Source organism: Eubalaena glacialis, chromosome 12, assembly GCF_028564815.1.
Source record: "Eubalaena glacialis isolate mEubGla1 chromosome 12, mEubGla1.1.hap2.+ XY, whole genome shotgun sequence".
NCBI classification, from domain to species: domain Eukaryota; kingdom Metazoa; phylum Chordata; class Mammalia; order Artiodactyla; family Balaenidae; genus Eubalaena; species Eubalaena glacialis.
In genome coordinates this window covers 66,938,708-66,953,083 of record NC_083727.1, presented here as the reverse complement: position 1 = coordinate 66,953,083, position 14,376 = coordinate 66,938,708, and positions in this window count along the sequence as shown.

Below are 14,376 nucleotides of genomic sequence, written 5' to 3'. Positions count from 1 at the left end.
CTTTCTAGGGCTGCCATCACAAAATCGCACACACTGGGGGGCTTAACCAACAGACATTTATTTTCTCACAGTTCTGGAGACTAGAAGCCCAAGATCAGGGCTTTGGTAAGTTTGGTCTCCTCTGAGGTCTTTCTCCTCGGCTTGTAGATGGCAGCCTTCTGGCCGTGTCCTCACTTGGTCCTCCTTCAGTCTGTACGGGCTGTGTCCTAATCTCCTTTTCTTACAGGACACCAGTCACATTGGACTACAGCCCACCCCTGTGACCTCATCTTACTTTAAAAGATCCTATCCCCAAACATAGCCACATTCTGAGTTACTTGGGGTTAGCACTTCAACATATGAATTTGGGGGTACACAATTTTGGGGTACACAACAAATGAATTTTGGGGGCTCGTAACGGGGGAAAAAGGGATAATGAGTAAGGTGTAAAAATGAGTAAAGGTAAATGGAATCAAGGAGAGAAAGAAAGTCGGAGTGTAAAGCATAAGGGATAAAAGAAACTCTTGCATGTTTAGAAAATATTATATAGGAAACAAATGTGAAAAAAGAAGCCAACAAAAAATAAAATAAGATAAATCAATATGCTCAGTATGTAAAACAGAAGTTGAATAGTTGTACAAAGATATAAAATAGAATGCATAAAGGCTTAATGCAGAAAAAAAGAGGCAGGTGAGCAACAATAATATAAAAATAAAGAGAAGGAAAAAAAAATAGGAATCCAGTTCTACAACACACTGGGCTTTTGCTGCATTTTGTTTTTGTTTTGTGTTGGAAAATGACCTATTGCTTTGTAAGGTTGAGCGGGGCAGCCTATGATTTCTATGACTAAAGACTTTACTGGTTTGAAATAAAATATTATAAGAAGGCAACGCTGTTATTTGAAATCTCATGGAGATAGAGTCAGGAATACTTTCCTATATGACAGTACCGATCCGTGTCATAAGAGAAAGTATATCAGTGGCATTTTATAAAGCTTTGGGGGGCTTTAAAAAGCAAAGAAATTGAGATTGAGTTAGCTGGAATCCGACAGCAAGTTTAACAGGAGATACTGTTCTGCTACAACTCTCACCAAGGGAGTTCAATTTCAACAGTGCTAATCTTTCCATAGTGATGTAAGTTTAAATTTTGTGCCCCTAAGGAAAAATTTCCAAATTCCCATTGAACTTTCCTCCTGAAAATCCTTCCTTCCTGCACTAGCCAGGTAGAGCGAGTGCCTCTCCAGGAGCAGATGAATCTCTCTCCACTTTTTAGAGACCTATCTGTTTGACATTTCAGGTACAGAGTTCCCTGTTCTCGCAAAGATAAATGAAGTTTCTGTTGTTTTATAAAACTTTTGGCATGGAATTTGAAATTATTATTCATTTTTCTTTTGATGTAATTTGGCCTTCCTTATTTCCTGGCTTCTGGTATTGCAAATTAATACATTACTTTTAAATATAACTCTAGGTCTTCTTTATTTTAGCAATATTGAAACACATCAATGTAACAATTTTTATTCTATTTTTTCCCATAAATATCAGTATTTTCTTTTTCTGACTATGCATATAAAAATAGTCTGATAACTGAATAGTCCTTGAATAAAAGAATAATAATTCACTATATATATATTTTATTTATTCAAAAATGAGACTAGCTTTGCTTGAGATCCAATGGCTGGAATTTGGAATGTTATGTATTTATTGCACATACCAATGTTTCTTTAATTCAGAGTCCCTGGGTCACCTGCATCAGGACCATTTGGGGTGCTCTGAAAAATGCAGGGACCGACGCCTATGTCCTGAAGCAAAATCTCATGGGTGGATCCTATGAAACCATATTAAAACAACTGCCCATGTGATTCTGATACTTATTAAATTTTGAGAACAACTGGCATATACTTTAAAGACAAGAACTAAAATTGAGTCCTAATAAATCACCCTTCTCAGATAGCACTTTATTACAATTTGTTATACATGTGAATTTCATATATTTAACAAACTATTTTTGTCTCCTTAAAATTTCCTTGACATGATTTTCAACTTTACGCCCATCTGCTTTTCTCATGAGCATTTGAAAAGTTTATTTTTCTTTTTTGTTTTAGAGACTTTGCTATAACAAGGTAATGTCGATTTAATGGGCTCGAAGTACACTGCACAGGTGAGTAAAAGCAGAACAAACGATGTCTGACCGTGGTCTTGACTGAAACAGAGGTTGGTTTGCGCATGCGCCTTGGTATACTCGATAGGAGGACCTGGGTCTCTTGAATCAAGAAAATCTTGCTCCATTACACGTGGCCTCTGAAGTTCATGTAAATCCTTCCTCCCTTCAAAATTTGACAATGTTGGGGAACTATAATTAAAAACAAAATTTTCTTCCAACCCAGAAGAAATCCTCTCTACAAAAGTGGTAAAGAAAATTTTATTCACTTTTATTATTTGAATTATTATTTCTATCATTATTTTATTTTAAATTTACTTGTATTATTGAATAAGCATTAAACCGGAAAGCGATGCCAATCACTAAGAGACTGCAAAGGCAAAATTAAATCTCACCCTCTTACACAGCCAGGCAGATACAACCCATTGCATACACGTTTTCAGGATAAACAATAACTAGTCCTCAAGTAAGAGGACTTGACAACATCTTTCCTTCACCACACATAGTTCATCCTAATTTTACCTGGTAATTGGAATGACGATCTGTGTTAGCTAATTGGCTTTATTCGCAGGAAAACAAACTTCTCATATCTTTATGTGAGTAGGTAGTTTTGCAACTTGGAGCAAGGTGCCCACTGAAGTTAGGCTCCTACCCTCCCTTATCCCCAACCCCCCAGAAACTGAGCGATGGAGGTAGGGGTGTTGCCTCCCTGGATGTTCCTGAGTCCTCGAGAAAGGCATTCCTGGGTCTTAAAGATGCCAAAGCCTATCGTTTTCAAAAAGATATACGTTTATAGATTTCAAAGTTTGAAGAAAGTACTTACAATTTTAAGTTTTCTAAAGTAAATGCTCTAAGAAAAAAGGACAGGAGAGTAATCTCTTTGCCTCCCCCTTTTTTTAACAGGGAGAATTATTATTGGTAATTTGTATTTATTGCAACAGTATCATTCTTAGGTATGAATCCTTAATTAAGAATGATAAAATTGACACACCATCATATAAAGGTTTTTGAGGGGTTGCCTTTGCACATGTATCGATATTTCCAAATTTCCTCTTATTTCCCCTATGACCAAGGGTCTTTGTTTGCAGGACAAGTAGGTGAGGTTAACTTGAGAATTCAGCAGTTTGTAGTGCTAAACCTGGCACTCTAGGGAACAATTAAATTTGTAAACTTGCTTCCTAATTCTATTGTATCACTATATAAATAGAAATGCATATTATTGAAATAATACATATTATTAGGCTCAGTTATACATAGAAATGCATATTACTAATGTTCAATTAGTTCTTGACTTTAAGTCACTAATTTTGAACTCTCAGCTGGACAAAGGAACTTTCACTTTAAGGATGAGATAGCCATAAATGTTTGCTAGGAGATCTGTTCTGAAAGGGGCACTCGCAAACTTACATTTTCCTTGAAGGGTACTCATATGGACATACCCGGAACCATCTGGACGCTCTTTGTGGTGATGCTTGAATACTTTGCCTTCTAAGGAAGGGGAATTACTTATACAAGTGTTATTCCCAGTGTGCTTCTTTCATTCTCTGCAAAAACAGGCATCACATCACTTTCTCACTCCACTCCAATTTCTATCTCCTTGGAAAATGAGCAATATGAACTGATTGGGGCCGAAGGGGAAAGCTCCTGATTTAGCAAGTGTTAGTGGGGTAAGAAGGGGCCCCATTGGACTCAAGATGTTTACTCTTAAAGGGTTGGTTCCCAAGGAGTTGGAGAGATAGTTCTTGGGCTTCAGTCAAAGAAAAGAATAACACAGCTGCCCTCAGCAAGGGGGAATTCCAGCATAATGGATTGGCAATGGAAACATTTTAAACCAATATAAATATAATAGCCACCCACTGAGAGGCAATTTACACGCACCAGGCCAGCCTTGCAGTGGTGTGCTTGGCCGGTGTAATCCACCCAGGAGTATTTTATGAGGCTTGGTACAAGGAAAATGGGTGGGGAGAGAATGGAGAGTAGGGGGGGAGTAGGCCAGTCCAAGTGGGAGACTCAAACGAGAACCCCTGTATGGGGGTGACTTCTGCTTTTTGGGCCACATAAGCAGTGCCATCTGTTCTGGCTCCTTCCTTTTTAAAATTTTACTTTATTGAAGAACAGTTGATTTACAATGTCGTGTTAGTTTCAGGTGTACAGCACAGTGATTCAGTTTTATGCACACACACACACACACACACACACACACACATTCTTTTTCAGATTCTTTTCCCTTATAGGTATTACAAAATATTGAGTATCATTCCTTGTGCTATACACTAGGTCCTCGTTGTTTATCTATTTTATGTATAGTAGGGTGTATCTGTTAATCCCAACCTCCTAATTTATCCCTCCCCCGCTTCCCCCCTTGGTAACCATAAGTTTGCTTTCTATGTCTCTGGGTCTATTTCTGTTTTCCTTCTTCAAGAAGTATCATTTTTAAGTGCCAGGCTGGCCTTGGTTTTAATTCTGGTTGTGCCCCTCAGTGGCTGAATGGCTCTGGATATGTAATTTCCCCAGTCTGCTTCAATAAAAGTGTGACAGGGTCTGGACTCTGGAGCCAGGCTCTCTAGGATCCATCCAAGCACTTCTCATGGTGGCTGTGTGGCGCTGGGCAAGTTTCTTAACCTCTCTAAGCCTTACTTTGATCATCCATAAAATAGGGACAATAATAATATTTTCATCATATGCTTCTTATGAGTATTAAAAGAGAAATCTATGTAAAAGCACTTTCATCACACCCAGCCCGTGGCAGGTGCTCATTAACTATTAACCCTCATCATCAGAAACTTATTAGGTCTCTCCCTACTCCTAGCGTCTATGATTTCTATGATGTTTTGTCATTTCTAATTTATAGGCAAGTTTTACCACCTAAAGGAAATTTCTCTTTTGAGAAGTCTACTTGATAGTTATATTTTCTGGCTTTATATTTCTAGAAAGAAAATGGATGTTTATAGCTTTAATTCTAAACCATTAAACATTGATGCAGAAAATCTCCCTTTTGCCCATCATACATTTTAGCAAATTTGCAGACGTGAAGAGTTCTCCGGATTTGTTTACAACTGTCCTCACTTTTCAGAAGCTTTTCAGAGCGGTAGTCATGTCTTGCTCATGAGCGAAGGCGTGAGTTTCCAAAAGCTAAGAAGTGTTCTTCAGGCAGTTCTGTGGGTGGATCTCCATGAACTAGGAGCTGGAAAAGAAATCTATCTCATTAAATTTAAGAATTATCTTACCTAAACTACTACTCAGTTAACAATTAAAGAGAAATGAGTACAACGTATTTTTATAACTGTCCTCAGTATCACAGTGTATGGGGGGAAATGCGAAGATGCACACTGGAAACGTGATCTCACACGGCCTAGAGCAACAGGTACATGGTTTATGTTTTGCTTCCCAGAACGAAATGAGACAGAGATGCATTACTGTGCGTAGTGCAGGACGTGCTGTAAAACTGAAAAGAGTATATGTTTTTTTGAAAGATGGAAGGTCTCCATAGATTCCAGCAGTTCATTTTATAAGTTTTAAAAAATGACAAAAGTTTATTTCATTCCATTTTTATTATAAAATAGGAAAAGTTTAGTTTAAAAATGAACTTTGCAAAATGTTTTTTACTATTATATGCATAATAAAATATTACCAACATGAAATCCCTAGGGCATGTATTTCTTTTTTTTTTACATAAATTTATTTATTTATGGCTGCATTGGGTCTTTGCTGCTGCGCGTGGGCTTTCTCTAGTTGCAGTGAGCGGGGGCTACTCTTTGTTGCAGCGCGCGAACTCCTTATTGCCGGGGCTTCTCTTGCTGCAGAGCACGGGCTCTGGGCGCGCGGGCTTCAGTAGATGTGGCATGCGGGCTCAGTAGTTGTGGCGCACAGGCTTAGTTGCTCCGCAGCATGTGGGATCTTCCTGGGCCAGGGCTCGAACCCGTGTCCCCTGCATTGGCAGTCAGATTCTTAACCACTGCGCCACCAGGGAAGTCCCTTAGGGCATGTATTTCTAATGTCCCTTAATACAGGTTTTCATTTTTGTAAACAAAGTGATGCTAGGTTAAGATTAGTGCAGCCTAATCTCTTAAAAAGCCATTTTGGGTGTGGTGTTTGCCTTTTAGCATCCAGGGCATAAATAATGCTATTCATTTACTGTGTTAATCACACATTTTGGTGGGGTCTAATGAGTACCTCAGAACCCTGGTCATCTTCAGCATCTTTTGGGAGAGCGTGACCAGTTATTTTTAAATGATCTTCCTCCATGTCGTTTATTCTTCACGTTTGCATGGAAGTGGCATGTAACTAGGAAGGAAATTATAGTGTATGTTAAATACCACCTTTACTGATGTGAATTAATTTCCAGGTAATGAAAATTTGCTACTAAATAGCCTTCTTCATTCTGTGAGTATTAATAACTGTCTGTTATGAAGGGACAGCCCCTTATCCATTTGTACACAAGACCTGATATTTCTGGAGATGAGAAGAAAACACTGAAGGGGCTCCAAGCCCACACGCTGCTCACGGATATATTTTATTTAAAATGTGAAACCCAAATCCCCACTATGTAACGTGTGTGCACGTGTGTGGTGTATATTCATTTCAGGGCTGTTTATAAAAAGCATGACTTTGTAAAACTCCGTTAAACAATTGGAAGTATCAGGCCAACACTTTACCGTTTTCTCACAAAGAATCTCAGAAGCCCTGTAGAGTTCTCTGTCTATAAATCGTCGTCGGAGTCCCTACAATGCTTACATCCGTATCTGTGGGAGAGACGCTCGACCAAATGTTCATTTCAGCCCCGTGATCAGAGGAGGGAATCACAGTCTGAAGATGTGTCTGTGGAGTGAGGGGGAGCGTCACACACCCTGAAAACCAGCGCTCTTAGTCCTATAAAGACAATGAGCTGGTGAAGGTGAAAACCTTTCCGTAAAGGTGCTTTTACTTTCCTTTGACTTTCCAGTCTGAAAACAAGAACAACAACCCTTTATTATGTGTAATTCAGGCAAATGATGCGAAAATGTTTATAGGGCATAAGTGAACAGTAAAGTACTTTCAAGTGACCCGTTTGAGAAGATTGTAACCTTTCTAGACATGTGTAATATTTTAGGGAACTGACCAATTAAAATGAAGGCTTGGTTACAAGGGAAATTCCTGACTAAGTCGCTAAGTTATTCATTACAATACTAGGGTCACAAATTTGGAGAGACTATGAATAGATTCACTTCTAGTTTTAGCTTTACAGATACATTTCAGTGTAATGTTTCACATTTTGGGGTCTCTGCTTTATCCACTAAATGCCATGTTGTCTTACTCATTAAAAGAGATATTTGTTTAGGTTAGCAATCTGTAAAGCAGTACTAGTCCCATATCAATACCTATGAACTTATGAAAGTCTAGGTTTGGACACTATTCATGCATTGTTACCTCAGTACCTCTTAGAGAAATTTAAAGAGAAGTGTAGCCCTTATTTTAAAGTCAAGAGTGATCTGGGCTACAGAAATAAAGAGGTTAAAAGTGGTCCAGATGTGACATGACTACAGTATTTACCATCATCTTGGTAACTGACAGATGATTGACAGCAACACTTGACAATGACATGATTTCCCTAATGTGTTGATAAGAGCTGAAAGGAGTAATTTTGAATAAAAAAAGGCTTTCTGGGTTTCTAATACCTGCATGCTAGAACTAATCAGAAAATGCTGTTACTGCAACTTTTATTGAAAGAAAATTAACAAAATGCTAGGGTGAAGAATCATTGTCTTGGGAGATGTTTTAAATTATTTTATCTCTATTTATTTATTTTACTCTGCATTCTTTATAATTTACTCTTTAAACCAAAAAATAATTGTAACCAAAAAAGTAATACAAATAAAAATGCAAGATGATAAGAAACTTTCCAAAAGGAGCAAGAAAACCAAGTAGATGTCAGCAGAGACTCTTGGTATAAGTGAGTTACTATAGCTGGGCACGCAAAATGGCTCTAAGTTTTTTAGCAGGAAAAGCAAGAAGATAAACACATTGGTTTACACATTTTCTTTTTTTCTTGTCTGACAGAAGAAAACAAACACATTCATGTCTAGAAACAAACCTTTTCCTGGGACCAAATTTTAGGAGAAATTTATCATGAGGTTCCTTGTGTAAGAGGTGCTGAATAACTGTAGTGGACAATGTCTGCAAGAAACAAAAAGACCGTTGAAATGGACTGTTCTGATATTGATTCACTTTACAGGCTGAGAACATAACATTCAATTGTGCTCAGAGAAGGCCTTTCTGCAGGGGATGAAAGGAAATGACCAAGGTTTTCCACGTTCTGATGATTAAGCTTGATAGTGAGGGAAACGCCTGGAGGCTGGGAGAAGGGAGAGTTAATATGCCCATTATCCTGCCTCCAATGTCATAAGTCTTAGGAGAGCCTTTGGTCTGTGTTGGGTGTCAGTTAACTCATGACTGAATCCTCACAGGTTCCTGCAGTGCAGATCATCTACCTTGTGTGCTAAAGTGAAAAACTTATAGTTAAGAAGGAAAAGTGGTTCCCAAATTGAGAAGGTTTAAGAGAGAAACTTATATTCTTGCCCAGACAGAAGGTCAACTTGATTCATCTTCAGTTGTGGGAACAGGGTTACCTAAAAGAGGTGCCAATCTTTTTTCAGAAAGAGGGGTGTTTTATCTCGTAAACCATGTCAAAGAGTATTTGGGCGAACCTCTGTGTTCAGTGCTGCATTGTGGAGACAAGATGACTTTGGGATGAAACATATTTATGGCAAGTGTTATCAAAGACTCTCTAGACTGTTGGGAGTGAAAAGCCTTTTCATGATCCTTGTAGGATGTCTGATTTTAAGTAAATTATTCACATAAGCGATGGAGGACATGCAATCAACTTCAGATTTTATTGCACCTATGCTGATCATTGAAGGCTAGTGGACAAAGAGGTGATGTCTTTGAAGTTAGAGAAACTTTGGATCCTGGCCCCTACCTCTCCCAAGTTTTCTGATTGAATGCAATTTCATCTCCCTAAACTTCAGCTTTTTTTATGTAAAATGCAGAATTATTTTGAAGTTTGAGATGAAGAAATATGTATAGAGATTGACCATATTTAACAATTTCTATTTCCCACATCCCACATCTTATTTGGCAAGTACCAGTTAATTTGCTTCTAAAGACCACGGCAGTAAGGCTGAGAAAATAAAATATCAGCACAGCTGGTCATTTTCCCTCCCTCCACTCTATCCCTTCAAAATGCTGGTTGTGTATTGAAAAGACTCATACAAATGGATTATCTTTATTATATGGTATGTGCTGAAACCATAGAAGAAGCTAGTGTTTCTCCAAGGGTACATCCTGAATCAACCACCTCAGAATCACTGAAGGTGTATGTCACAGACCTTGTCACTAGGTCAGACCTTCAAATTTTATATCTCTGGTTACCAGAAATCTGCATCCTTAAACAGGTACCCTAGAACTTGTTAATATCTATAGTTAGCTATGAGATGTCTTAATTCCAACTCCAGAGAGTAAACTCTGCTCTACAGGGCAATAGATTTGATAATCTTAGTCTCCTCCTCACCATTATCATAGCAACCCACATCCCATAATATGCACTGGGAACATTATCAAGAGACAGGAGGATTATGCCTGTATATGTCATCTTCAATCTTAATATGGAAGATTGTGTTTTCCAAACATTACACACCAGTATCTCCCATCCACATACTTTCATAACAGTATGATGTTGGCATTGCTCCACCAAAAGCTGGGTCCTTTGTGCCTTCCCCTTTGAACCTGAGAGGCCTGCTACTACAGCTGAAATGGGGCGGAGTTCTGAAGTGATCATAAAAGGCATTATTGCTTCTACGTCTTCCTCTTAGTATGCCTGCCCTTAGAACCCAGCCTCCATGCTGTGAGGAAGTCACTTGGAAAGGCCATCTAAAGGTGCTCTGACCACAGCCTCAAGTAAAATTCCAGTTGATCAGCCATGTAAATGAGTAGGCCTTCATTTATTTCCAGCCCCCGGTCTTCAAGCCACACACCTGACGCTAAGTAAAGTAGAGTGTGTAAAAAAAAATAAATTTCAGATTCCAGCAAAATAAATATTGTCATTGTGTTAACCCTCTGCTAAGATTTGGAGTAGTTCGCTATGCAGCACTAGTTAAAGGGAATACCCAACTTGTAGATGACTGTTTTATGACTTTATCTTCCTCTTGTGGATATCTGGTATATTCTAAGCTGTGGTCAGTTCACTCAGTCAGTGTATGAAATTTCTACTGTAAGTTCAGGTTTTCACAAAGGCCGGATTGGGCAAATAACATTACGTGGCTTCTCTGTAACCAGTATGGGAAGATGACTATATACTCCACTCATGAAAGGAAACTGTTAAACTGTGTAAAATAAAAGGGAGTATGGGACTGAATGTCACTAGTCAAGGGTTAGGGAACTACGTTAAATAGTTGAAAAAGGTATTATAATATCTGAATAAATGAGAGAGAAATGCAAGATAAACTGGTGAGAACAGTTTGCCTAAGTGAAGCTGAACCCAGTTCCATTTGAGAGACTCTCTTTTTAAGCCTCTTGAAAGAAAAGCAAAGTGTTATTCTAAGACCTAGGGAAATCCATAGCTGGGTCTGAGATTTCCTGTGCTTCAGGATCTCACATTCCAGTGGACGAGATATATAGGCACATGCATGCATATTTCTGAGAGAGCTCATGTTTATGGAGGTCATAACATAGGTATGAGAATAGGGAAGAAAGATTCATGCCAACAATACAGATCAGTATTGCGAAGTTTGGATGAGATTCGACAAGATGATACTTTGTGAAGAGAGAAGGATGTGTCATTGAAGGTAGTTTCGACTTGAGAAATAAGGGGAAAGCAAAAGAATGCAGGTCATGCTTAAGGAACATTTATTATCATTATGACCTGGAATGGATTGGCCAGTTAGAAGAAGTTAGAATTGTAGGAAGAGGTCAAGGTCTTTACTGATTTAAACAAATGGGCTTTGTTTTGCATGGGGAAGTCAAAGGTTTTAGAAAGTAGAAGAAGGAAATAAATTTGTTTAACAATAATAACCAAGCTAGTGTTGCAAAATATGCATTAGAAAGTGCTGAGGAAGGAAAACTTGTTGAGAAACTCTTGAAATACCTACATTACTATGAGCCTAAGTTAAGACAGTGGCCAGTAGAGGAACACAAAGAATGGAATAGTGGCCAGCAGGAGAATGCAAAGAATAAAATAGATGCAAAATATTTACAGGGAATAGATCTGATGGGGTCTGATGATTGATGGCCAGTCAGGGTTCAGTTTGTGGGAAGAGAGGGAATGGAATGGCAAAAATGACACCATTAACAGAAAGAGCTGCTAGTTGTGTGTCCTTGTTTGTTTGTGTATGTAGAACATGGGCTGCGTGGGTATCTCCCTCACTAGCTTTTAAGCTGCTTAAGGGCAGCATCCTTAGCTACTGTATTATCATACAAAGTCTTAGTAACTAATTGCTGAAATTAATTTAAATGATGTAGAAAGGGAAGGAAGACTGAATGACAGGAACATTATGGAAAGATAATGATGTAGCAGAAGTTTTATGTGCCAGGAGCCTTACACATATATGAAATTTAATCTTTCCAACAATGCTATGAAGTAGGAATGATTATCCCTACTTTATAGGTGATGAAACTAACAGTAACATGTCTAATAAGTAGGTAGTAATTAGCAGGACTGGCAATGGCATCCCAGTTTATCTGACTGCATAGATTAGGTCTTTTCACCCCTAACATGAAGACTTTTCTGCAAATCGATCCGTCTCTGGTCATTTTCCAACATCCATTCCCTGCAGGCTCACACATACACACAAACTGAATGTTCAAGATTAAGAGTAACTTGGATTTAACATCATCACTATCTCTCCAGTCATGAAGTTACCTATCGTGTTCCCTCGTGGTGGGTGACACTCGGGCAGAGAGATTTCATAGATTACAAATTACTTCCATGTGCATTTGATTTTCAACCAGTCCTATAAAAGATTTCACTATCACTCTGAGAATTGATGCACAGCGGAAGACATACCAAATATTACAACATATATTAACCTAGTATTTGAGAAAGTCTGAGACTCTCCAAGAGAATATGCACCCCAAAACAGCTACTTAATAAATTAAATGAACTTTTTGACAACAAAGGGGACACAATTGTATCTGCCTGGATTTGTGAAAATAACAGAAAAATATTGAATAGATATTATTTTATAAATGCCAAAAGGAAAAATAAAACACTAAAGAATGTGGCTTGGGTGTTTAGAATGATAAATATCTCTGTTTTTCATAAATTGTCATGCCTCAAAATACGCTAGGTGTGTATTTTGTGGACAAACAACTGGAAGGCAGGGCTAGAAGGAAGTGGAGAAGATAAAACAAAACAAAAACAGAACTCAGACCACCGAAGTATAGCGTTACTTATTGTAGAAGATAATACAGTTGCTCCTTCAAAAGACATTTCAATGATTTTTTTACATGTAGATTTTTTTTACAAAGCAGTGCCTGCTTCTGAATGTCTCTGTGCCCTGATCTAGTGGAAGATATATTTATAGTTTTCTCAGGTCAGAAAAATCACAGGGAGCATTACGGACTGTTTACTAATTTAGTTAAAGACATAAGTGTGCCTGGTAGGTGTAAACTTCAGCATATTCTAAATAGACTTAGAATCCCAGATATGTAACACCCTCTGGGTAAAATCAGACAACTTGCGTGCCTGGAAATGGGGCATAACAATTCAATATTGCTTTCTAATATCGGTCTTTAAAATTCTTTATTGGAACTTTGATACTATTTTTTCTAGTCAGGTCAGTAATGAGTATACATCAAAAATGTGTTTCCCTGGGGAACGTGATGTATATGTATATAAAACCTTATTATTGCTGTAGAAGTCCAAAATCTTTCACACTAGCCCGTAAAAGATATCTTATTTATGGATGGATTTATATAGGTCTATGAAAAAGATAACCATTTTTTCTACAATGACCAGCTTTACCACGTTTTAGAACATACCATAACAGATATTACTCTGAAAACATTTATTAAGCACATGAATATTTAGAGATGCTTCAATGTAATGTAGTACACTGTTACATTTATAGTGTTTCACATCTATCATATTTTCGAAGTTTGATTCTTCAGATATAAGCAATAACAGTGTTGTTTTTACTTTTATTATTTTTAAGGAGTGACTTCATTATAATACAACAAATAGAGAGAGCTAATGTACAAGCTTAGGACAAAGGGGAGACTATAAATGTGTTAATGCTTTTTTACAGAAAAGATTGCTTTTGGCTCGAATAATCAGGCTATTGATAACTCCTTATTATCTGGGGGGAAAATATGAGATTTTATTAGCATTTGTTTGGAAATATATGAATACACTATTACATCCTCACTAACATAATAACTATGATTTGTTGAGCTCTTTGTATGTTGCAGGAAGTTTGTGTCGGTTACCTCACATGACCCTTTGGAGTGGGCAGACCGAAGGAAACTGACACCAGGAGAAGTCCACTTTCGGAGGTCACACAAGTAATATGTGTCAGAGTTAAAATGGGAGTACAGTGTGTCATACTCTACTCTTCTCGTTGGCCTTACACTGTGGAGAAATGTTGTTTTGTTTTGTTTTGTGTTTTGTGTTTTTTTTTTTTAATGTTGGGTCTTTCTGCAGGATAATGCAAATCTCTTGGCTTTAAGTCTATAATGATTCTTGGGAGGCTGATGCTTCACAAAACTTTTTATGATGTCTTTTCTTGTTTCAGGCATTTTAATTACAGATCACATTACCTTTAAATCCAAAGTGGATTTACGTAAAAGGAAATATAAACTAAGTCACTCTATCTTTTCTCGAGGACATTAAGCTTGCCATTATTCAAGTACTATATTTTAATTTCTTTAGGAAACATTAAAATTCTTAAGGGGATATTTTCATTGACTTGGAGTGCATAAGAAAATTAGTGATTCGTGCAAAACCTAAAAATCATAAGTGAAATTTAATTATTATGAATTAAAAAATAGAAGTTGATAGCTTCTCCAATTTTACTAGATTTAGTCATTTTGGGGATTCCAGGTCTTTTCTTTTTTAAACAAAATTATATACATAAAGACATTTAATACTCGAGGAAGATAAATTGATATAATGAGAAAGTACTAGTAGTTTTTCTATCAATTTTTTTTTCTGTGATCTAAAGCTAAATTGTGATTTAAGACACACATAGTAAACTATGAGGAACAGTT